This window comes from Haemorhous mexicanus, chromosome Z (genome assembly GCF_027477595.1).
Source record: "Haemorhous mexicanus isolate bHaeMex1 chromosome Z, bHaeMex1.pri, whole genome shotgun sequence".
Lineage (NCBI taxonomy): Eukaryota > Metazoa > Chordata > Aves > Passeriformes > Fringillidae > Haemorhous > Haemorhous mexicanus.
The window spans coordinates 42,125,702-42,150,927 of NC_082381.1; the positions used below are offsets into that span (position 1 = coordinate 42,125,702).

The 25,226-nt window shown below is 37.9% G+C and overlaps 1 long non-coding RNA gene across 2 annotated transcripts in view; it reads right to left on the bottom strand.

Moving 5' to 3' along the window:
- LOC132341753 (uncharacterized) overlaps positions 1-25,226 on the bottom strand; it is a 32,230-nt gene that overhangs the window by 6,494 nt on the left and 510 nt on the right. The window contains exons 2-3 of one of the 2 annotated variants that reach the window (XR_009490299.1): positions 24,270-24,336; positions 22,542-22,898 (exon numbers count right to left, since the gene is read on the bottom strand). This is a non-coding gene — a long non-coding RNA (uncharacterized LOC132341753). Of the gene's footprint in view, positions 1-12,329; positions 12,567-22,541; positions 22,899-24,269; positions 24,337-25,226 lie in introns of those variants that run through there. The other variant, XR_009490298.1, reaches the window with a different exon arrangement.

Sequence of the window (25,226 nt, forward strand, 5' to 3'; positions counted from 1 at the left end):
TTCATAGACAAGAGACAAGTAAATGGTTGGGGATGCTCTCTTCAATGACAAAATAAAGGGGAACAAAATTTCCTGACAGTTTTGAGTGCTTGTGAAAGTTCATCTCATGACAAACATGCAAAAGTCTTGACCTAGAAAATGTTCATTTGCAATTCTCCTGGATATATAAGGTGTCCTATTAACAGTTAAGCAGTTTCTCCATTGTGTCAGAGAACACCACGAGTTGTTAATATTGAGTTTATCTCTTCAGTGTTCAAACTATTAGACAGTGTACTCTTCACAAAACATACATGACATAAAATGCAATACATGACTTCACATTTACCAAGTGTTTAGTTCAATTTATATCTGAATTTTTGTGATCTTTATTTTTGCAGCTGTTGAACACAGAATATCAGAAATTAAAAGCACCACTAGTTGGGGTTATCAGCTGGACCAGATGTAGTAAGTGGAATAAACCAAAATTCCCTATCCTGCTAACCTGTGTTTCCATTTCAGAGAAAGCATTTGGGCTGTATTGGAGTGAATTAATAGCATGATGACTACACATAAGTAGAGTTGGTATCTGCAGCAGACCCCAAAATACACACCTTAGTTTGTTTGGTAAATTTGCCCCACGGCCATTGTAAAAGTACCCGATGGTCACATGTAAGCACACATCATTGTATGTGTTTGTGTCAATGCATACACACCAAAAGGATCATCTGTAACTGGGGGATTATCATGGGTTCAAAAATATCATGTCATGATCTGTTGGATTGCAATATCATACATGTCACATTGTCTTGACTTGGCACAGCCTGGTTTTCAGTAGCCCGGGAGGGCCTGTGAGAAGGCCCTCTGTGAGAAGCTGCTGGAAGCTTCCTCCATGTCCGACAGAGCCAAACCCTGATGGCCCTGAAGATGGACATGCTTCTGAGCCAAATAGAGAGGTTGGTAATGCCTCTGTTTTGACATTTAAGAAGAAAATCAAAACAGTGCAAGCACAGTTTTTTCCAGGGATGGTGAGGCGCCACTGCCAGCACCACCCTGGCACAGCCTGAGGCAATGTACCACTGTGGCTGCCACTATCTTGGCACAGCCTCTGGCAGGCCTGGCCTGCCTGGCCACTCCTGGACAGCAGTGCCGCAGGTGGTAGGGCAGGGGTGGCGGCTGTGGCTTCTCCTTCCTGACACCCCGTGTGAAGAGAGGCATTGCATAGCGCCAGCACCGCTCTGGCTGCCACTGCACGGGCAGCAGGGACACATGGCCGATAGTGTAAAGGTGGCAGACAACTCCCTAGGGCAGAGCCTAGATGAGATGGACCTCTTGGCTCTGCAGGATTCTGCAGGAATCTTTGAATTGGTGAAACTTGTTGGCAATGGTACCTACGAGCAGCAGTTTTTCTTCTGGTCAGAGAAAAGGAGGAAGTTAAGACATGTGAGAGAAAACATGGTGACACTGAGGTCAGTGGGGAAAAAAAGAGAGGGAGAAGGTGCTCCAGGCAGAGTCAAGATTCCTCTGCAAGCTGTAGTGAGGACTATGACAAAACAAATTGTCCCTTTGTAATACATGAAGTTCATGCAGAGATCCACTTGCAGTCCATAGGAAAAGTGCTCATGCTGGAGCAGGTGGATGCTCGAGAAAGCTGTGAGCCAGTGGGAGACCTGAATAGAGAGAGAAAGGCCCCTGCTTCCAGAGATAAGGAGAGGGCCCTTGCTTCCCAACTAGAGCAGCCTATCCTCAAAAGACTGAATCCAGTGGACAAGTGACTCATGGCACAACAGTTGTGGCATGACTGTTTGGTCCTGTCCCTGTGGAAGGGACCCCTTGGCATAGCAGAGGAAAGATTCCTCTCCTGAGCGAGCAGAAAAAGATCTTGAATAACAAACTGACCAAAACCCCCATGCCCTGTCTCTCTGCACTCTTGGTGGGATGGGAAGAAGGGAGGAGTTGGGGGGAAAAAAGGTGTTTTAAAGGCCTCTTTTACTTCTCATTATTCTCATCTGACTCTGTTAATAATATATTTACCTTGTACCTTCAAATCTGAAACTTTTTTTGCCCTTAGAGTGTTTTTCTCACAGTACTTATTGTGGCCTTTGTTTTTTTTTCCCCCCCTCTCCTCTGTACAACTGTAGCAGAAGAGGGTGAGTGAATGGCTTTCACAGATGCCTGGTGTTTGGCCATTATTAAACCACAAAACACACCTTTGGGTATTTTTTCCTGTAAACCACATGTTCCCCAGTAACCCATGCCTCACCTATGGCATAGCCTAGGGCATGAGCCAGAAATTGAAGTATATTGCTTTCCTTTTCTTCTCTAATACTGGACCTTCTTAACACTATCTTATCAGAAAGAAAGGGCTAGACACCCTTCTTGAAGCTGCCCATGCTACAGGCGTGCAGCTTGTGCTGTGTTTTACTGTCTACTAAAAACTCTGCTGATGTCATCTGACTTCTCCAGCTTGTGAAAGGCAGTCCTTCTCTGCCTTCTTGCCTGCCTGTGTTTACGAGCTGTCTTGAGAGAAAGTCCTTCCTGAAAGAGAAGGAGAAGTGTTAGATTTTCTGTTCTGAAGAACGACTATTACAAGCTCATGTACGGACTCCCATTGCTTCTGCCTCTCTTTATTTACCTTTCTCATCACCAGCTGTGTATCGGTATGTGTCTATTAAAAAACAGGTACAAGATGCAATTTAGTGAGTGTGAAGGGGGCATGGCTTTCCAGAGGGACACTGGACACAGGGCTGACCTTTAAAATCTGTGTGAATTTGATCAATAATTATGTTTAAATTTTTAAAAAGTTGTATCAGTTTCCCCATGGCTTTTTGTCTGAGGTAAAAAAACCTGAATTCTCCAGCTGGAGGGTGGAGGGGAGAGCAGGAGCCAGAAGTAAACACCACTTTCTGAACCAAAGGAGTTGTGCTCAGCATGGAGCTTGGCTTAGACTTCTGAGCCAGTCTCTCCTGCGTTTCTGGTGCCAATAATCTAAAAATACTCCATCTTCCAAAGCCACAAGCAACCATGACATGAGCACAGCTGCTACACAGAGCAAAAAAACGGGAGGCACTAATGAGCTGAAAATGTCCACTTTCCAAGCATGTGTTTGTAAGCCAAGCTGATGCATGTTTGACTGCAAAAATTTTTTGTACATTTCACTAGTGATTTCAACATCATGATGATTGCAGAGAAAGCGAAGCTGATGACAGGAATTAAGTCTGGGACAAAGATGTGTATCTGTTTAAGAGGGAACACTTGGCAGAACATAAAGGTGTGCAAATGGAGAGGGTGAAAGATGAAAAGATTGTAAGAAAACTGTTCCTCCTCTTCCAGAAGCACTGGATACTGTGTGGCTATTTTTTCTGAGAGCTAACTGAAGACCCCACAGACGGAGTCATAGCTCTGAAGCTGAGCCCCTGGAGATCCTTGCCCTGAGCTGTAAAGCTGCAGCTGTGGAGCAGTTGCCCTGTGAGGGGCACAGCTAATAAAAGCCAGTTTTATGTGGTGCAATGGTGCTACATCCCCTTTGCCCCTTCCCATCAGATCACATCCTCTTCCAGAGAGGAAACCCCTAGCCCTGATGGAAGCTCTGCTCTCAGCTTGGGCAGAGGACAATGCACGGCCAGGAGGTCTCCTGAGCATTACGTTCATGACTGCAAGTGATGGCTGGTGCCCCTCTCTGCAGCCTCACTGTCAGCCTGCATGAAACACATCTCTGAACTCTGCTGCATTGACTCAGATTTCATAACAGGTTATTAAGGAATGGGAAAAGAGAGGAACTAACACCATTGTTACACTTGAAACAGTATGGTTTCAGTTCAGTTTCCCAAGGGAAACCAGGCTATGTATACAGAAGCAGTGCCTGTGCAGCTAAAATGAGAGGCTGTGCAAGGAGAGGTCAGAGAGCTGTCATGTCCCTGTGAGGCTATCCACTGCTCACAGGGCAGGCATGGCCCCCTGTGAGCAGGACAGAATGTAATTCTCCATCTCCACTACCATTTTGACCATGTCTTTTGTTAAGTGTTTTTGCTTCCAGTAACATTCAGGTTAATTTTCTCCTGGTTAAAATATCACTGAGCACTTGACACTTGTCATCACTGGTTTCTTGTATTCACACACTTTCACACACTTTTCACATGAGTAAAAAAATTACTTTGTCTGATTAGCTGATAGAGGAGTATAAATTCACTTACCAGATAGAAATCTGTGATTTCTTTTTAATGTTATATGAGATATTCCTATTTAATCCTCAAAGTTACAAGAAGATAAGGCTACATGAGAGAAACAAGGCAACCACAGACTGCTCTAGGCAAATTTTATTCTCAAAAAAAAAAAAAAAAAAAAAAAAAAAAAAAATCTTGTCCTGTTTCTCTTACATCTCTTCAGGAGGTTTTGAGCCTCTGTTTTGGCAGACTTTCCCTACTTTCCCTTCTTTATACTTACCTGCCTCGCAGATACTTGATCTGTAATATTGAACTGATCATCTTATTGTCTGTTTTCTCTTTCTTGGGGATGTGGCTGTTCCAAACAACACATTTGATTTTTTCAGCTCTTAAAATCCCACATGTTCATCACAACATTATTATCTGTGACTGGTAAGCAGGAATTTAGAGCATTCCGGCTTTGCTGCTGCAAAATACTATGTTCTCATATTGTAGCTTAGATGAGTTCAGGTTTTGTGATATCACACCTCTTCTTTCTTTCCCCGTCTTTCTTACCAAATATAGGTAACTTCTTGTCACTGTCAAGGTTTTTCACATACCAGTCTCTACTTCTCCCTTATCAATAAGGTGATTGATACTGCAGAGGAGTTCACAGTGCCAGAATTTCCTCCACCTCATTTTCAGGTGAACATCTTCAGACTTTCTTTCTGGTTGCCCCTTACACTCAGAGGAGAACAATAAATTACATTAGTGAGATTTACTATCAGCTGGTTCACACAACAGATGCATCTCTGTCACTGCCTTATTGTGTTCTCTATCAGGTCTCAAAAAAACCTCCATGTTTGCATGGAGTACAGCATAACTAAGCACTCTTGGACTTCCCAACAATACAAATGTAGCTCGAAACAGAAGGAAATTACACGTCCTGAAGCCACTGGTGCCCACAAACACTGGTGCTTTCATGTTTACTGTGGGAAGAACAAAACTGAGCATTTTCAACTTCTGGGTGTGAATTATTATCTCATGAATTCAGGTCTGCACTGAGACAGCACATTACTCAAATCATTAATCTTCAGGTTCTAAGGCATTTGACGCAGGCTTAAAGCTGAGTGTCTTTTTAAAAGGTTTCAGGAATGTGCCTGTGGTCTTTAAAATTGTCATTTTACTTCAGTGTTCATTAAACTTGTGCACACCGAAAAAACTCTCACTTCCTAGACTTAATTCCAACAGTAGATGATGTCTTTTCAAATATTACTGCAAATAATATTAGGACCAGTGAAAATTGAACCAAGAGTATATGTGAAAAGGAAGCAAGTTACTTTTTTCAACAAGAGAAAAGAAAAGGTTTTTTTCATCTGGTTGAGCTTTTACATAGTTTTGTTTTAATAAAAGCCTTTATGTGCATGTCGTCTCTTCATTGGGGAAAAAAAGCATGAGGATTCCTTGTGATGTAAGTTAGGAGGGGGCAATGAATATAAAAATGAATCTGCTCTATATAAGCAGATAAAGCTGAATCTGCTCTACTGAATCTGCTCTACTTCTCTAGATGTCAACTTCTCCCATCAGAAAAATTCAACACTTTTGGGGCACCATGGTCAAGAAAGAATGACCTGCTGCAGGAGCACCAGGTAGTATTACTGTTAAGAAGTTTCTGACAAATCAGAACCTCTAAGGGGGCATTAAAAAAAAAGGTGAACATACCACCATTACATTCATAACAAAGCTATGATTTAATGGACAGCCCTGTGGGAGGAAAGAGAGACTACCAGATAACTGGCAAAGGGGGTAAAGAAAATAAGGAAAAACAATGCATATGTACTTTTTGCATGTGTTGCCATTGGAACACTTAGCAACAAACTCCAAACAATCTTTTGGACTTTTCAACAACATTATGTCAACTTTTCCATCTCCCACCACACGGTGCCTCTTGCTCCTATGTGGTGTCTTTCCTCCTCCATAATGCATCAGAAACACATATTCACCATCAGTATAATCTTTTGTCAACTATGGTATTAGATCAGTTCAATCAAATGCAGATAGTGACGTCAGCATGAAGCATTCAAATGATGACAGAAGCATTTTGCTATGCATAAAGGGGTTGGTTATTATATCACTTTTAAATTTGTAGGTTCAGTTCATCTTAAGCTAAATACCTAGTTATTTAACAGCTGTTATGAGTCAGCCAGAGAGAGGATTACTTTAAAAAATGTTGCAACAAATGCTTTAATCTTGAGCTACAATAGAAGAACAAGTCTGGTCAGGTCATGTCTAATAAAGGTTGTGCTCCAGTAGTACTTAGGAGTATATCACTGTTCATACAAAACAGGAGATAGTTTGATATCGTAAATCTTGCCACTTCATATTAACCCCAGAAATTTCAGAGATAGATGGGATAGATTTTTTTTCAGGGCATAGGACCATGCTTAGACAGTTTCAGACAAGAAAATTTTACAAACGGATACTTAAGTAGTTTATCCTATGCAGAAGCCATGTATACTTATAATTCTGTTGTGACTCAAAGTTCTTGGGATTTTCCATGATGGTAATATGTTTTTGTGCCTTCATGTCACCTCTCTTGTAAAAGTAATAGAGACATTGAGATATAAAGTCAGTAGGTTTTGTCTGTGTCTTTACATCTAACTAAGAAGAATAAAGAGAATGCAAAGCTGTAAAGCAGTCAGAATGTCAGTTTGGGAGATATTCCAGTTCCATGGATTTCTAGTCTAATACACTGTCCTAGGGTATGCTTAATTCAGCTTCACAAAGACCTGTGTAGACTGCCAGAAGAATAGGCATGGAGGAGAGGCATATCCAGGCATCATTATCCTATTACTCCCAATCTTCAGGAGGTTACTGATGTCACCAAGACATGATAGAGCAGTCAGAGAAGAGTAGCCACAGCACACAAAAACACAGGTACAAAAATGGTGATTTTAGCTACTCTCCAGGCAAGGATTAATAACAGAGGCTGAACAAAGTTGTGATGGGTAGGTGCTAAATGTCTCTGAGTTATGGTGCAGCATGTGAAATCAGCATGCCACCCAAACTGCTGCAAGGCTGAGTATTGGTCATGAATATGTGAATATCTGCAGCCCATGGCAGTATTGCCTCTGGAAAACTTTTCCGAAAACTGGAAAATCCACAGAACCCTCCTCACATGGAATTGAAGCTCCGCTGCTAGGAAATGGTTAACTCACTGATACCAGCTGGAAGCTAGATAACTACAACTGAATTACTAGTCACATTTCTAAGAATGAGCTAATCTCAAGCTGTGGCTACCTAAGCAATTTCTGAAACTAATAGTGTACAACTAGTAAATCACAAATCAGAAAAAGTAAATATTAATACAGGCCACTAAAACAAAGAGAAAGTTTCTGGGAAAGTACAGAAACTGCAGTCTCTGTGCTACTTGTTCTTAGCTTTTCCATTTGACGACTGAGAAACAGGGTGGTAGGAACTGGATAAATGGAAAAATGGTTTGCATTTGGGCAATTTGTAAAAAAATTCTATAATAAAGATTCAACTTTAGTTAAATAGGAGTGCAATTGATTTTTTCCCCCCTCTTCTTATTAGTATCCCAGTGGTGTCATAAAGACATTTCACATCAGACCTGTCAGATTTCTGTAATGACAGTAATGCTAGAAACATGAAAAAAAAAAAAACAAAGCAAACCAGACAAGCAGAAGAACAGTGAATGGACTGCAGGAAACATATACTCCTTAAGCAAGAAATCTAGGTCTGTTATTGAGTGAACTAGAAAACCTTCTTGAATAAATCAGAAATTTTATGTATGCCCCTTAAAAATTTATAATAATAGGATTGTGGGATTTTTTTACCAGAATGGATGATTTCTAATGATTTCTTATCATTAAGAATTATGCACTGCATTCAGCCTTATTTGCAGTTTTGAAGAAAAATTGTATCCGTCTATGAAAAGATGTTAAACATTCTGAATTTTTAAAAAATCAAGTTATCATCTTGATGATGGAGCTTCTCAAAGATAGACAGTAGTTGCTTCCATTCACAGCAGCATGCAATACAAAATAATATTTAATTCTTTACATGGTCGCAGAAATTATCTGCATCAGGAAGGAGCAGTGAAAACATCTAAACTGAACCTTCACTAATTTTTAAAACATTAGTTTGCACATAAAAGCAAGGAGGAAAGAGGAGGAAAACAAAATTTAAGTAGTTGTGCAAAATTGCAGATACACCCTTCACAGAGAATATGTGTTTTTGTCCTTCCATGGACAGGGACAGAAATGAGTGTGCAGTTAAGTCTATTGCAGCACTTAAACTAAAGACCCACTTACTCCTGAAAGAATCTCACACATACAAAACTTTAAGCACATCCAATCTCTATATACTCCAAATTCTAAGTCTTTCCTGCTTTTAGTCAGTTCTTTTTTAAGACAGTACAGAAAAAGACATTATCAACATTTAAAATGAGAAGATAGTTTAAAGAATTAATAAAAAAAATTAATAAAAATTGAGGTACATCCTCAATTCTCATGGAAATTTCCATGATTTCTTCAAGAAGAGAAAAACACCATGCAATTACGTGCCTGAAACATTGATTTGGATCATACGATTTAATTAGCAAATTGCACCTTTGTAGAACTTTTCACAGAATGATAGAGGAAAAGAAAGTAGGTCTTCAATTCGTCATTCTTAATTATCTCTTTATCAGAATTGTTATTTAATGAATGCCTCTGATTAAGTTTGTTTCATTAAATTATGAGATCTGAATCATACTATAAGACCTGTATAGACTTATGAATTTAAAGAGGAAAGGAAGCTGGTCCAGTATGTGTCAGCTTGACATCTAAATTATTCATATTTTTTCTAATGTGCTTATGAGTTGCTGGTTTGCTACCTTAATAAGAACTGTACAATTGTACTATTGCAGTCTTGTCTTTGTCTTTAGCCTGGCATTATGAAATAACAGTTATTCATACGACCCTAATTTTTAATTACTTAGGTTTACTAACGACCCTTAAGACCAAGTGATTTTCATGAAGAAGGGTTTGAAATATTTACTCTGCTTTAATTGGCGTAGTGTTTGGGGTGATTTTTTGTTGTTGTTATTTTTCTGCATTCTTGTTTTGTTTTGGTTTTGATCGCATCTGTTTTGAAAGAGGTTGCAAGTTATAGAAAAACAGAAGAATAAACTAAAATCGTTAGATAGTATGAACTTTTACTGTTGTGATAAGCATAATGAGATAAAGACGGTGGTTTTGCCTTTCATTACTAGAATATTTTGGCAATTTAATCTTTATCTTGGTGGAATTCTAGTCACAGTCACATTTCTTTATCTTCCCCATTAAGCATTTAGACACTTTATAAGTTCTTTAAAGATCAACCTTAGGCAATTTATGTCTAAGAAAAGAGACGAGAAATGTTGCTGCACGGAAAATTAAGGATTTATCACACTTCACCGTAAGGCTTAGGATAAAAGTCATAAAGCCAAGGCATTCACAATAAATGTGCATCTTGAAGAGCAATTTTTAACAAGGCCCTTGATTCATTATCATCCCGATAGCTGTTCCTTTATTGATGGTGTTCATGTTAATGTTCCTTTATTTCATCAATTCAGGTACTTCTACTGTAATCCAATGTACCTATAAGTAGGGGTAAAGGAAGGAGTTCCTACTGATGAAGTTATTAAAAGAATTATGCTTTTTCTTTCTTGAAAAGAGTTAAAATTTAATTTTCATATTGTTCTTTTGCTGCAATAGATATGTCTTAGAATCACTAGAGTTGACATATTGTATTACTGGAGTTACTAGAATAACTAGGATTTACTAGAATTCCTAGAATTTACATTATCTCTAGAATATGACCCAATAAGAGAACAATGAAAATTAATTACAAAATAAAATGTCTAAAATATTCCAAGTTAGTTTCAAAAAGTGCAAGCTTGGAAAGTAAAAAATGTCAAATATTAGAAATACCTTTCTGAATACCTCTTTTTTAACTTAAAAATAATTTTCTTGCCCAAGCAAAAATATATCCCTAAATACAAGCAAACCAGATAATTCTTCATTTATAACAAGACACTGAATCAGGTTTGTTTATAAGGTGAATTCATTTCCAGTACGGTCACTGTCAGCTACTAACAGAATATATCCCGAATTTCCTGTATGAACAAATAGATTTGTGTTGTGCTTCTAAATGCCTTTGAATCATTCATACAACATTTAATAGTACTAGCTCCAAGGGTAGACAAAGAAGTTACAGTGACAAGGAAATTTCTTCATTGCAAATTACCAGAAGAAACTCCTTTCCAGTCGAAGTTACTAGCTTAATCCAGCTAGTATCTGTAGAGACGTTTTAATGGCTGGTAAAGTGTTTTCTATTCCACCTTGAAAATAGGCAGATTCTGGCTGAAATTATATTCCCAAAAGGTTTTGTGACATATTTTTATGTTATATAAGCCATTAAGATTTCCTATTTATGATTTATAGTGGTTGCGTGTTTTCTTCCTCAGTTTAAAAGCAAAAAACACAGGAATTCATGTCTAGTTCTAGATAGAATCAGTAATAAAATATATAAGAAACAATTCAAGTTTAATGTCTATTCTGACAAAGATTAATCCATAAGAAATTACAATTTTATATTAATGTATTTCACAAAACAGCTGAAACTAAAGCTTTCTTCAAAATTATATTGGCCCACTCAAATAGTTTGCTTGAGTTCACTATATCCCCGGATTCATAAACTCCATAGTTTCACAATACCACATGGGGTGAAGTTTTACTTCTGCTAAGCAGGAATTTAAACCTTCTGGGTAATGCCTCCCAAACTACTCAGAACAGGCAGGAAATTTCCCCCATTTTTCACCGTGGATTTATTATTGTAGCTCCACAACATGGAACTGAATGACCTAAAAGCATGTTAATGCTGCTGCAGGACACATTAGAGTCATACAACAGCATTTTCCCTGAGTGGGTGTATTCAGCTAATTTAATAAAGATTATGAGTGACTGCACCCTTTTTTTGGCTATGACACAACTCAAGGATAGAGAAATTTAATAGCATACTTTACCTCTGGGCATATTAGTCATCTGCCCAGAGGTGAAGTATTTCATAATGAACTGAAAAGCCAGAAAACTGTGTCTATGTGTGTGTTTTAATATTACTCTGTTCATACTAATGAAATTTATGCAAAGCACCACAAAAACTGATGAGTGTATATCCATAACATGACTGAAAGACACTGCAGGTTGCGTTAGGGTGAGGTGTTAAATTATTTATTACATGTCAAGTTTGTTTTTTTCTTTTAAGTGCTTTCCTGGTATTTTGAAATTGTTTCTGCTGATTAGTATGAAAATAGTAGCATAAAGATCAAGAAAAAAAAATCACATTTTTATTCCTGCTGCACTGTGTGCCTTGCCCAATGAAGATGACAAAGGCAGGAGTGTCCCAAAACACCTGTAGGCAGAAAACTTTGTGCTTTTTTCATCTTTTAAAATACATAAGCAAGTAAGATGTGAGTACAAGTGAGGGGGAAGCAGGGAAAGGACACCGTGATTCAGAGGACTGGCAGTGGAACAAAGAATATATGGAAAAAGAGTTTTGCTTGTAGGCATAAGGATGAGTGCTGGCACGGCCAAACTGCTTGCTCACCTTTGGAGCCCAGAGCCCTGAGGTTTGCCCCACGCTCCTTATGGGTGTTGGGCTTGGCTACGTGTGATGTGGGGACGCCATGACCACAGCTGAGCCTGCCCTGATCTTTGCCCACGGAACACCAAGGTGACGTTGCTGGTGAGCACCAAGGTGACATTGCTGGTGAGCACCAGAAACCTGAGTTTCTCAGCTTCTTTGTCTTAGCACATCTGTCTACACTTCTGTACTGTCAGCCTGGTGCCAAGGAGGAATGGGTACCTGCCTTTTACCTCCAGCTGGGGTTGGAAATCAGCTGGGGGTCCAAAAAGCCAAGAGTGGCCTGGAGATCTGCTATCCTGGCTCCTTCACATGACAGGAAGATCTCCCATTCTACCTAAGCATATGTGATACCCGTGCTCCACAAAATCCTCTGAAGAACAGATCTTGGGAGCCCCATGTGCCTGGTGAGCCCTTAATTCTTCCTATGGAAACAGAAGCTCGTTTGGGGTTTTTGCTGGGGCTTGAGGAATGGGAGATGGCTCCCTTCATCTGGAATGCCTCCCCCACTGGAGGATTACTCACAGGGTCTGGGTGCCAGCCAGGAGCCGGATGGCAGGGTGCTGCCTCACAGGTCTAGGTCTCCTCCTGCAAGTACAGATCTGTGAAAGCTGGCACATTCCCTTCTCTTGCAAACAGAAATCTCCAAGCTGGGCTGCCAAGCGTGCTGGAGAATCTCCACCACTTCACCCCACCTTTGGCTGAGGCCATCTGATACATGGTCGGGGACAAGCTCACAGGATGTCTTGTGCCATCTGTTGGCTGTGACCAGGGAAAGAGAAAAATGGAGAAAAGACAAAAATCCATCATTTTATGTTTTTAACTAGCAGCTTTTAAAAACCTGTTGGAGTGACTTGGGAACTAGACAATAAATTGGTGTCTTTGGATTTAATTTGCTGATTTCTATTGAGTAGCTTTTAATAGGATTTTTATGAATAGCTGTGTTATTGCATGAGAACCAAGTGACTATTGAGTATTTTAAAACCTACAGTGATTATCTTTTCTCCAATCACCTTCAGCAAAAATTTTATTCTTGTTGGCAGCATGCACCCAAGAGGAGGTTAAGAAAGCCTGGAAGATCCTCTTGTTCATCTTAGAGCACAACGGTTTGTGATGAGCAGCTGCAAATTGTTTTAAGGAAAGAGCAGTAAAAGCAACAGACCCAAGCAAATAGGCAAGGGCTGCAGGCAACTCTGCTTAGATCAAAGGTGTGCTTAAATGCTTTACTGGACTGAGGTAGGACAGTAAAAATTATCTCCCTAAAACCAAAATCAAGATTCCTAAATCAGCTCGCATGTGTTTGGTGTCTTAAACCCGATGCCATGGTGATTGTGAAAATTAAGTATAAAAATTAAGTCTAAAATGTAGGTAATGTAACTATATTTATGTCTTTCATCAATTTAATAAAATGGGTGATATACAAACAAAAATACCTTTGCTCTCAATCACTACCACCGTACAGCAGAGCTATCTAGTTTTCTATTGTCCAAAATGCACGGTTTGGTAGAACCATGCTGGATAACCCCAAAAAGCTCTTTTCAGCTGATTCTGTTTGTTTTTTTTTTTATTAAATCAGTCCCCCACATCTTTATTTTCTTTTGAGTCATGCTTAACATTAATAACACTGCAAAGGATTTGTTTTCTTCAGCTTTTAAAGTTTGTAGAAAATCGGCAAAGATGGTAATTGCTCTTGAGAAAGTCTCATGAATGAAATTTCAGAGTGCATGAAATTTTTTTCTTTTCCTAGTGAGGGCAAAGCATATTCACTCATGAGAGAGAGGACAGAATCCTCTGGTTGTTGAAAATCACCTTTTTGGATGCATGCCTGGGCAAATGAACACTATAAAATTCTCTTTCCAAAAACCAGTGCAAAAATCTGTAACACTATAAAAAATTTATTTATTTTCATGATAGTCTGATAGTTATGGAATTCTAATGCAGTTGTTGCTGTTTTAGGACAAGCATATACAGTACATTTTACCTTATTGTAAGGAAGTTTCCTTTTCTGATTTTTAATTATAGAAAATACTTAATTTTCCTTTTCTGAATTTTAATTATAGAAACAGCCTCAAAAACAGATCTGTGCAGCATCAAAGCATCTGGCTACAAAGGGCCTGAGGTTATTATGTATTGACTAACATCAGAAAGAAACCCCTCTGAATTCAGACAGAATTGATACTTGCCTGTGCTTCTCTTATTGCTTACTAATAAACATTGTTTAAAAGTTATGCACTCCTACTTATGTAACCTGCTTTCATGTCATGTTATTGATTATTTTGCAAAATCTCTCAGTTGATTTGGCTGGCAGGATGTTATTTGGAAACTCAAAGTTAAAATACAATTCTCTAAGTGTTTTTCTTCAGAAATTAAATAATTATTTTCTTTACATTGCTAAAAAAAAGTTTAATTTCTGGTGCTCAGACTTAGCATGTCAAAACCCAGCTTTCCTGTAATGTTCCTCCTGATTTATGGTTTTAAGAATGACTAAATAAAAACCACCTTTTTTTTTTCTCCAAGCACACATACAAATATGTAGTTCACAATTTTTTCCATCATGTTTTTTTAAATTTCCTTCATGTCGGTTTTGTTCTGTCCCAAAATAGATCATGAATACAATAGTCAATATACCCATGTTCCTTATATAAGCATTATTTCAATGCCTAATAAAAAAAGTAATAATTGGGAAAGAGAAACCAATCCATTTGTAAAGAAATTTTCAAAAGCTGTGTGAGATAACAACCACGCATGATAAAAGTTATTTATATTAAAGAACACCTCTTTCACTCTTCCACAGAATTCCACTGAAAAAGTGAAAGCAGCTGGTGGTGCCAGAATGGGCAATGTAAGCATGATTATGTGGATAGGTCACGGTATATTCACACACACAGACTACTCAGAAAATATTAACAAGCTCCCCAAAAAAGGCCAGAGATTTTGTAGAGACTTTTGTATCTCACTCTACCAATAATTTATAAAGAGGAGGGAAGAAAAAGACTTAAGCAAGTTATGTAACCCAGTCTCATACAGTCCCAGACATTACATACCATGACTGCTTTTATAAAGGATCCCATAGCAACTTGAATTATTTCTGAAATGTCTGTTAATGTCTGTTATAAATTAGGTTAAATGTAATGTCAAGTGTTTTAACCATCAGCATGCTCTCGTGAGTCATTCTTACTCATTCAAACAACCTGTTTTTAGTGCAAAGGGATGGTAGAGAGATGCACTGCAATTGTACCTCTTTTGATTTTTTAAAAATAAAATTACTACCTTGTTTACTGTGTGCTATTTATTAGCTGAGAAGGAATATGTCCTAAAATGTTATAAAAAGCAGGAATATGAAGTTCAACTGCAGTATTACATAGCCTTACAGACAATTATGGAGATCTATCAAATTAAAAAATAACCAGGGATTTTTCATCAGACCTACACAGAAACACTCTCACTGCAACAGAGCATGTAAAATAATAAAGAATTCCACTTGTAATATTGGAAAAGTGGGAAATAAGGAAGACCTAAAGTGCAAATGAAAAAATATGCCAAGTTTGTCAGAAAAGAAGAATGTACATTTACTTTTTGCCAAGCCTTTGACCTCCCCCATAAGACCATTCACAAGTCTACATTGCTGTGTGTGATTCTGAATGGTCTATACAGAAAAAGGAATCAAATAATAACTAACTAACTAACTAACTAACTAACTAACTAACTAACTAACTAACTAACTAACTAACTAACTAACTACCCAACAAAAATACTATCTAAACAAACTTCTTCCAGAACCTGGTGTCCTGAATTTGGGATAAGAAAAATAATCTGCTTCAAATACGTTAAGTTTGGAAGAGCATTGGCATAAATGGAAGAAACAGAAGAAGAACAGCTGTGATGCTTCAGAGAAAACACCACAACCTATTATTTGGTAAAAAACACAGGCTCCATCCTACAGCTCTTTGGGACACAAAATGTGGGCCAGAATCAGGAAAGTGTCTGGGAGCAGAACTAGGCTTCCAAAGACCTGCAGGAGCAATTTTATCTTGAATGCTGCTTTTCCAAACCTAACAGCCCCTGGTGGCTCTGAGACGTGCAGAGCAGTAATTTTACATAAACAGCTGTAGATAACATCTGTACCAGACATTACTGAGGAGGGTCCCACACTGCCACTGTCTGGCCCTGAGGATCACTCTGTTCAAGTTATGGTTTACTCTGCCACTCCAGATTCTATCCATGCCTCTGAAGATTTATATGCTGCCTTTTTCTTTGCCAAGTGCTTCTCAGCACTGTTTAAGACCTGAGAACCAAGAGGAAAGACAACAAGTGAATCTAATCTTACCAACGTTATGACATGGGAAGACTTAAAAATGACGAAAAGTGGTTTTGCAGCCCACAAAGTCTCATTTCAAGGAAAAGACGCATCTGCTTTCAGATTTTTAGCTTTACAGTCAAGCCTTTACTTTTTCCTATTTTACATATGCTTATATGTAAATACATATGCTTTCATGTGCATATTTCTGTGTTTGGTACATATAGATCAACACAGAAACATATTGGCTTCCTCCCCTTTCCTCATTCACAAAATGCTGATATAATAGCTTATAAAGCTATTAAAGCCTCTTATCATAAGTCTGGTTTTAGTTCTCTCATTTAAATTGGTATCTAGAAAGAAATACCCATACAGATATATACATACATGTGCATGCACATGTGCATGTGCTTAGATAAAGGAGAGGCAGCATTCTCATCCTTATAACTCCATCTTTAGGGGAAATTTGACCTGGGAGCAAGGGTCAGCAGACCCACTCTTCTTACCAAACATTAATATCAGTTTTGATTTTTGATTACTTACAAAAGTCTTAGATGATCACATATTTTTCTGCTCTTCTATCCATCATAATTAACAAGTAAAGTGAAAGTCCCATAAATTACTGTGACACTGCACATGTAGAAGACCTAATTTTCAGTGATGGATATCTTTGGCCATTCACATCTCCCAGTTTTGTTCTCAAGGTAGACAGGTCATGCAATGATGCCTGGTTTCAGAGTTATTTTTTGGACTAATGCCTGCTCTTTTAAAAACAGCAGAAGCTTCATCTTTAATGATGTAAAATGCTTTGAATTTTTCTTTGACATTAAAAAGAATGTGAAAAGTGCAGCTATTTTTGCACCACACTGAGAACCTAATATAATAAAGTCACACAAATAAAAAATTCACAAGTCACACAAATAAAAAATTATTCTTTTGCTCTTCAACGGATGTCTTGCCTGCCAATATTTAAGGAAATATTTTCATTTTCTACAGTAAAAATTACCAAAACTCAAATAAACATTCTGTTATCATTCCAAAATTAAGCCATAAATAGAATGCCTGTGCACCTTTTGTCTACTCTGGCACATTGTATAAGCACTGTAAATGCAAATATTGCAGCTGTATACAGCTTTCCCACATGTTAATATTTACATCTGGAATTAGTCAATTTTTGTCATTGATTGTGTTCTAGTTTGTCTGAATTACGAGTACAGCATCAGATTGGTAAGACTGGAAAATGAAGAAGAATAAGTCAGATGAACATGCAGTTAATTTATGTAAAGGCTAATCAACTAAACAGCAATATTATTGCAACTGTTGAATTTATAGTCTATTTTGCTGTTAACACTTGAATTATCCCATCCTTTTGGGAAATATTGAGCTCTGCAGGCTGGAATTCTCTATCCAAACAACCTGTCCTTTGCAGACAACAAAGTGAAACTCTTCACCAGCACCAAGTGCACAGGTAACCTTGGAGTTAAAAGGGATCACTGTAAGGAAGTGAGAATATGGCCAGTCTCTCTCACTGCCCAGTTGGTTCCACTCCTCAGGGCAAGAGAAGTCTCAGCAGACAAATCTAACATATTCATATTGCAGAAGGGTTTTCATGCAGTAAGCATAACTTTTGGGGTAAGCAAGGAATTCTCTGCATTAAACATTTCAGTACAAACTTTATAAAAGCATGGGCAAAGTAAACTAGGACTGCTGAAAAGATGTCCAGATTTCCTCTGGGAAAAAGTGAGGGTATATGAAGATGACTTTTTGCTTAATTTTTCTTTTCTGTCCTATTATGTACAGCAACTGAAATTTCCCATCAAGTGCATCTAAATGCTATATTTCAGTTACCTGTGTAATCCCCCCAATTATTTTTTTTTTTTAGAGTATGTACTTCAAAGTGCAAACTGCACCTGGGAAGAAGGCATAAAACACCAGGAATCCAGGAGCATAATTGAAGGAAATCATATAAGGATTACAGTGTATGGCAATCTGAAAATTAGCCAGCAGGTCAAAGTTTTGACAATGAGCAAACAAATGGCCAAACTCAAATTCAAAATAAAACAAACAAAAAAATTCCCTCTAAATTGCTGTCAGTGGTGGAACCAATGAAATATTGACTTGTATTTAGCCTCTTCCAGATCAACACCTGCAGCTATTTCTTCCTAAATGTCAACTTCCCTCAAAAATATTTGCAATATACTCTCACTCTTATCAAATTCCTCTCTCTCTCAAATCCCCTTTTTTTCCCTTACGCGCCAGATGAAGAGGAAGCTGGATGTGGATTTCAGTGACAGAATGGTCAGGGCATACATGCCAACCACCCAGCCTGTCAGGTGTCTGTATCTAGGAAGGTAGCTGAGCTCTCTGTTACCTGTTCAGACACAGATTTTCACAAAATTGATAAGAACTATGCATCCTCATGTATTCTTCAATCAAATTTGCTTGAAATTGACAAATTTATATTATAAGAAATTGCTCAGAAAAAAAAAAATGGCACATATAAAATGAGATGGAGCACAGCATAGAATCCTTAGAAAGAATGAGAAAAAGGAATCTATCCTGAGATGTTGTTCAGAGGAGTGGTATATAGCAGATTTGGAAGCTAATTACTCTAATGTGCGCTACAGATTTAGTCCTGTATCCTTTCTTGGACCTGATTTTGAAAGAGAGATTAATTGCACTGCACTCCAAAATTACGAAGGGTAACAGACTGGGAAAACAAGCCCTATAGAATAAGAGGTGAGATGAATGGATATGTTTAACTTGGATATAAAAGTACAGTCATGGGAGATTATGTATAGAAGTGTTTAATGAAGTGATCAATTGCTCTCTGTGCCGGGAAAGAAGAGATTGGCTTCATTAGCAGCAAAACAATCTGTATGAAATCAATCAAGCTCTCCAAAGCAGTGTGTGATAAGCTGCCATGGAGGCTTTTAACAGAAATTTACAGAAGCATAGACTCTTGTAAAGACTTTCAGCTTTACGTTTCTGTCACTGCATCTTAAACCTCTTTGTCTGGGGAGATTCTGGGGACGCAATAAGGATCGCTACAGTTACAGCAACACTGATTGGGCTCCATTTGCATAATTTGCTAGACTTCTAAAAATGTCCTCCACTCATAAATCTGAGAAAAATCCAGTCAAGAAAATGTGAATCTTGATGTAGGCTTCAGTTAATTTTGGCTCAAGATCTGAATGCATGAAAAGACTGTGCTTGTGTATTTTAACATCTAACAGGGAAAAATGCTTCTTGTTCATGGTCTCGGTTTTTTCAAGCCAGTGAAACAAATTCAATTCAAAGAAAGTAAAAAATATATATTTCTAATTTTTTTCCATTCTGAGTCCTCCAGTCTAAAGATTAAAACAACAAAAATTAAGCTGTATGTATGTATGCAATAATTTCCCAATAAATATAAATAGTGAATTTTGTTTAGCAGTTATTCCCCTCTTCAACCTCTCCCCAAACATTTTTTCTAAAAACTAGTTAGTGACTAGGGAAGCATCTCTTCATTTATGGAAAAGTGATTTTAACCAGTCATTCTCTGTAGGGAAATTGGTCTCAAACACTTTTTTTTAAACAGTTGTTTTATTTTAGTTTTTTTTGTTTTGTTTTTTGCCTGGGACATAGTAAAATTTCACTTCTGCAAATCTGATCTCATGTGGACAATCCTCAATTACCTAAACATTTACTAGTTTCAAGTGAGACTTTTGCATGAGTAAAATTCATGAGCAAATAAATTCAAAGTTCAGGACCTAGAATCACATTCCAAATATAAGAGTAGAAAAGCAGATTCTTTCTTTCTTGTTACAGGCAAAGGGGGTTCAACGACAAGATGCTATACAAGATTATTTAAATGGAGAAATTGGGATGCAGCTGACAGCATTGTAAAAAATTGTATTGCAATAAAATAATGGTAAATTAGCTAATAAATATGTATTTCATTCATGTTAATTCATCCATTCATTGTTATACATTAATGTGTATGAAATTTGGGGGTTGGGTTTTGGAAAAAAGAGAAGACCAGAATTGTGCCCCCTTTTACTTATAAACTTCGTATTTTATGAACACATCCATTTCTTATCCTTAATATATTGTCTGACAATAGTTATTTTATGACTACAGTCCTGAAAACCAAGGTACAAATTGAACAGTCATTCCAAACTTTGAAATAACAAAGGAATAAATAGGAGATCTCTCATATTAGTGTTCAGCATAAATTGTATTTAACATGGCATTTGGAAGGTGGATCAAAGGATCAACCAAAATGCGTAATACCCCAGTTGTGTAGTGAAGTCTGCCCACATTATTCTCTTTAATCTGTTTATTCTTTTTTATCTATCTAATTTTCCAGGAAGAAACCTTTCTGAATCCAATGCTTTGAAAATCTGAATAGTGGTACATCAGCCACACTCTATGGCAGCTCTCAAGTTGTTCAGATTGGTAAGGTTATGTAGCCAGCCTTGTAAGAAGATTTTGGGGACTCAGAGCCCTTATTACATGCATTTCCCTAAGTATACATGAATAGACCAATGGGAACAAACACAATAACTCCCATGCAAAATGTGTGGATAGATCTGAGACCAAGAATCACATCTCTAATACGGAGGAAAGGGACGAGAGGAAATTTCACAATAATGACTGGAGCACTGTCAGAGGAAAAGTAGAGATGCCAAGGCAGCAGCAGCTTCCTGAATGTCAACCCTGAGCAGCACTATTTAAAGTTACCGTGTTTGGTTCCAAATTCATTACACATGGGGTCAAAGGATGAAGAAGAACACCTCTAAGATGACTGTACAAAAATTGCCCCATCACACTAAGCCAAAATTATGTTTGTGACCCTAAAACATCATGCATTACTTGCGTGTTCAAAAGATCTCGAAATCAGCAAATGCTAAAAATCTGTCTGCTAAAAATTTCAGTGCCAAAAGCCATACAATTAACTCAAAGTAAAAAGCATTTCAAGTGAATCACTCGTCCGGGCAAGCCCAGACAGGACACTGTTAAGTATCAGTTTGCCATCATAAGGGTTATCTCTCTTTAGGAACTTCAGTGTCAACAGAACCAACACAGACCAATCTCACATGCTGGGCCCAGACCTGTTCTCTTCCTGTGGTAAAATTCCCACAGGTAGCAATGGAAATTTCACCTTTAAGATCTGTGCAGCTCTGCCATTTGTGTGAAGAGCTGAGTCTTCTGTGGACAACAGATAGCTACACACATATCCTGATATTTCTCTACATTTTACTCTAGAGAGACTCTAATGGACTGTCTGGAGATCAAAGGGTAAAAGAAAATGAAAAAATGTGTCCTCCCTCCCTTGATGCAGTTTATGCACCAACTTACCAATCCTTCCTCTATCCTCATGGTCAAGTTACTCAACAGAAGTTTTGCCCAATGCTCAACATTTTATTTCTGCCATTCCTAAACTTCAAGCAGGTAATTCCTGAAAGGCATCAGGAAAAAAGTGCTGATTGGCGATAAGAATTGGAGGTGACAGTTCTGTCATCAGCAGCTTGCAGATGACCTCTCTTGTCTACAATAAGTCAAAAGTGACATTATGAGCTGGTGCACCTTCAGTTAAGCAACACTAATTTTAGCTTATGGGCATATATCAGTTGACCAGTTGTTAGCTAAAACTCTCTCCAGTTCTCCAATAAGTCAGGATCTTCCACTAAATTCAGCCATAGGCTCCCTTAAAATGGAAATCAGCTGATGATAAGGCAGTTTCAGGAGCACTAGTAAAAAAACTTCACCAATAACAACGGTGTTGAAAATACCTTCAGGGAGCTGAAGCTGAAGAGGGGGAATTTTATCTGTTAGCATGTTTTTCTGTAGTTCCCACTACTGAATTTCTAATATTGTATTCAATCTAGAAAGCCAAGTATCCTCCAGCTTCAGGATTGTCATACTTCTTCAACCAGAACTCAGAGATTTACCTTCTAGCTCTGTTAAATGACCCACTCGGAGGCAGTTGTCCTCACTGAAGGCAATTGTATCTGGTGGGACAATGCTTTGCAAAACTTATATAAACTATATAGCACAAGTTGTAAAGCTTACCCATAAACATTTCAAAAACTTACCCATAAGTATTTCAGAGACCATCTGATGTAATACAAAATCAAAGTGCTGCTTACAAATAATCATTGAAATCTTGCAGCTTGGAACACCTCTGTTATTTTGTTGGCCCAACTATCCTGCATTTATTTTCAGCATAAAACACTGCTTTGTACTCCTAAAAATTACCATGGGTGCCAAAACCCTCCTATTTTCCATCCCCCAGATAGCTGAAGCAGATAGATATGGCAATGGCAAAATACTTCCTTGCCTCTGTGAAATTATGTGGATAATGGCATTGTTTTCCATGAAGTTCTTCTGAACATTCATTGAAGAAAATGCTGTCCAAAATCAACAGAAAAAACTCAGACTCTTATCCAATGTAATTAGTGAATAACCTATATTTTAATATTTTAAAATATTTAATTTCATTAATAAAATAAAAGTAAAATGCAAGTTGGCATTTAAAATAAACAAATAAGGAATAATTAATACAAAGTGTCTTCCATGTCATGAAAGTAGTTTTATAATGCAATTGCACCACAGGTGTGAACAAAGTTAAGCCCAGTCTTGGCTGCCACCAAGATATCAGAAGGACTCCCTTGCTACAATCAAACAGTGATAAGTTTCATCTTGGGCTTCAGTGATTAGCCAATACTAGCCAGTATGCTGACTTCTGCAGAGTTATTCTGATTGGAAGATGAAAAAATACAGAGGCACACAAAGGGCTTTTTTCCTGGAATCTAGCAGAAAGAGAATAACAACATTAAGTCAGTCAACAGTGTGCTCAGAGAACTCTAATGATTCCCTTCTCCCTGTGCTATTACAATCAGTTAATTCCCTGACACCACACAGCTTAGCTTTGCTGTAACTTCCCAGCCACCACTGTTCAAGACTGCATTTAATGCCCCCTTCCACGCAGACTTTTGGCAGAAAGGATGCCAAACATAGCTACAGGGCCAAATCAAGTCTCCAGCTGTCTCTAGTTCACAGTGTGATAGATCCTCCAGTATAGCAATTCCATCCTTACAACTGCTTTTTCTTCCACTGAACCTGGCAAAACATCACTGGGACTAATGCTAGAAGTGCAGACATTCACAACAGGTTCAGGCAACTACCTTTTATAGACAGGGATGAAAAGAAAAACAATCAGGAGGTATGATATAATTACAGGGTAATAAAACTATAAACATTGTTAATACATTAATTTAACATTTGGATTTCACATCTAGGTGTACAAATCCACAGATGTCCAATTGTTACCATTTTAGGTTGGAGAAAGTAATTTTTTTGACTGATGCCTATCAACAGACATGGTTTTTTTCAGCAGTGACATAGGAGAAAAGATATCAGAAATATTACCAAGGGAAGCTCATCTGAGTTACACAGGAAGCAACACAGAAAAAATAAAACCTCCCATTGAGTCATAAAGATTTAATTTATCTCGTTATGAAAAACACTTTACTGGAGAAAAGTTGTTTATATAAAACATAGGAAGGGCAAAATGTTACTGCTACCATAAGATGTGTCCCTGACATCCTATTTTCTGATTTCTTTCTGAATATTTGTGCTGAAATTCTGAAACTCTTGAAAAACATTTTTTCAGATGAGGCCCATAAAAAGCACGATTCTCACAATTCTCCTGGCTAAAACCTTGGTATTCTTACAACAATTCTCCATGGACAGCAGAGGGAAGATCATTCTGGCCTTAACTTTGAAAGAAGCAAGGAAGTCAGCTAATGACAGTGTGAAGAGATGACGCTTGCAGGAAGGGACAGTGTGACACAGAAGGTCTGTAAAGGGCTGGGTGGGAGGGAACAAAGGTGAAGGGACAGAAAAAGGGGAGTGATGCTGAGTTTGTTTCAGGGAACAACTGTTGAGTGCAAGAGGAAGACTGCAGGAGTCAGAGATATCTGTGTTATTTGGAGATGTGACAGCTAATCATTCACCAAATTCAGAGCAGGACGAAATTTTACAGCCAACAGAAAACTCACTGGGGTTTGCCAGTTGCTGGTTTGAATAAAGTGAAAAGCATAAGTCTCTGAGAATACCTGACATTTTTATATCCAGAATAAGACGGTGAAACTTTTTTTTATCTGTCTAGTTTAAGCTACCTCTTTGAGGAAGAAGCTCTGACACTCCATGGGAACTGGACACGCAGTTGTTCTTCTTTACTTTGTACTTGAAAAATACAAGGAAAAAGTGCTTTAAATGAAGGAAGGAAAGCATTAGTGTTTAAATGGCTGATCCTGTGTGTTGAAGAGAGAGCTTTGTTTCTTTTTCTTGTTACAACAAATGCAAAGCTGCCATAAAGCACTCCACCCCTTATTTAAAGTGAAAGTTTCTGGATATGAAAATCACCAGACCAAAAGCCATTTATACCGCCTACAGAAGACTGAGACGTTCCAACTATGCCCTATTTCACTGATCAACAGTAATAACTGTAATTAACTCATGGTTCTGCTGAAGTCTGAAAAGTCTGTTGCCGTTTAAAAAAAACAACAAACCAACACCAAAAATCCAAACCCCAACTAACAAACCTCCTGCAAAGTGATATTAAAAAAAATTGATACCTGCACAGTACTGTTGGGAATCCTGTAGAAACTTGTTAGGAATAATCCTGAATGTCTGAGAGGTAGGAGAGAAACCTCTGAGTGACAGCAATAAGGAGAAAATAAGTAGGGTATAAAGATAGCCATTAGAGGAACGAGGTTTAGAGATTACCCTGTGAGGTTTAGGGATGTAATCTCTTTTTGTCTTGTGGAATGAATAAATGTATGCTGCTGTGAACTTCACTGTATTTTCCAGAGTTTATATGTTGTTTTTCTGCATAACTGTGTGTACAAGTTTACTAGAAGCGCTATATTTTTCGACTGATCAAATTACCCTTTGCAGATGATCACTTTGAAAGCTCATTATTGAAGAATAAATAATCAGGGTGTCTGATCAGAGGACACATTATACAACCCTTCAATGCAGGCAACGATCTTTTCAAAAGCCATTTTACCCCCAATTTCCTTTGGGGAGAACACAGTACTTACTTACTTTTCTCGCAACAACAAAATGCCAGT